This window comes from Pygoscelis adeliae, unplaced genomic scaffold (assembly GCF_000699105.1).
Source record: "Pygoscelis adeliae isolate BGI_AS28 unplaced genomic scaffold, ASM69910v1 Scaffold60, whole genome shotgun sequence".
Lineage (NCBI taxonomy): Eukaryota > Metazoa > Chordata > Aves > Sphenisciformes > Spheniscidae > Pygoscelis > Pygoscelis adeliae.
In genome coordinates, this window is record NW_008823954.1 from 1,250,701 (window position 1) to 1,251,585 (window position 885).

The 885-nt window shown below is 53.3% G+C and overlaps 1 protein-coding gene across 1 annotated transcript in view; it reads left to right on the plus strand.

Moving 5' to 3' along the window:
* The window catches only part of L3MBTL2 (l(3)mbt-like 2 (Drosophila)), a 22,731-nt gene that overhangs the window by 1,005 nt on the left and 20,841 nt on the right, over positions 1-885 (plus strand). The window lies entirely within an intron of this gene.

Genomic DNA, 885 nt, shown 5'->3' on the forward strand with positions numbered 1-885 from the left:
TCCTGGGGTACCGGCTGCCCGCGGCCGGGAGGGGGCGAGGAGCGCCGGGCCGCCTCCTCCTGGCCGTCGTGTTGTGGTTGTCGGTGTGGCCATTTGCCCTGTCCCCGTGCGGCCGGGCGCCGGGCTGGTGCTGGAGGGCATGATGGGTCTGACCCGGGCGGAATGGGCCTCCGCGTCCGCGTCGCCTCTCAGAGGAGCTTGTGGGTGGTGCTGTCCTTGCTCGTCAGCCCTGGGAACTTGTAACGTCCGCAATTTTCATTCGTGTTTGATGGAAGAGTAACGATCCAAAGATGCTCACTTCCTATGAGCTGAAGGAAGGTGCATCCCCAGAAAGGGGCAAGAAAGAGATGAACGTGCTTTTTTTGAGGAGTTCAGGCGTCAGGAATGCTGTCTGAGGATGTGGATCTGTAGGAGAGCAACTGTCTTCAGGGAATGACCTGGGTACCTTGGGTCTGTTTTGTGTGAAAGCCAGGGAGGATGTGGGGAGACAGCAATGAGTGAAGTCTGATCTTCCTGTTCATGTGTCTATGATAATACCCAGGAATCAGGATCGGAGGGAATTTAGCACTGGAAGGTGATGGACTTGCTGCTGATCTTCTGTTGCTGCCTGCTTGGATGAACAATTGTATCCTGGTGCTTCATGTGGCTGTTCTAATCTGCCTTTCTGTTCCATTACTCCCTGTGCTGATGCTGACTTCTTGCTGCTCTTTCATGAGTTGCTAACACCTTTTCCCAGCTTCTTTTGTGCTTATTTGGAGCCCGGTTCAAGATTCTTCTAGTCTGAGAAACAGTCGCTGGATTTCTGTGCTCTTTCTTCAGTCACTGCCTCTCTACCCTCTTGCTGTAACAGCAAGTATGAAGAGCTAGTGAAGATGTTTAGTTGTG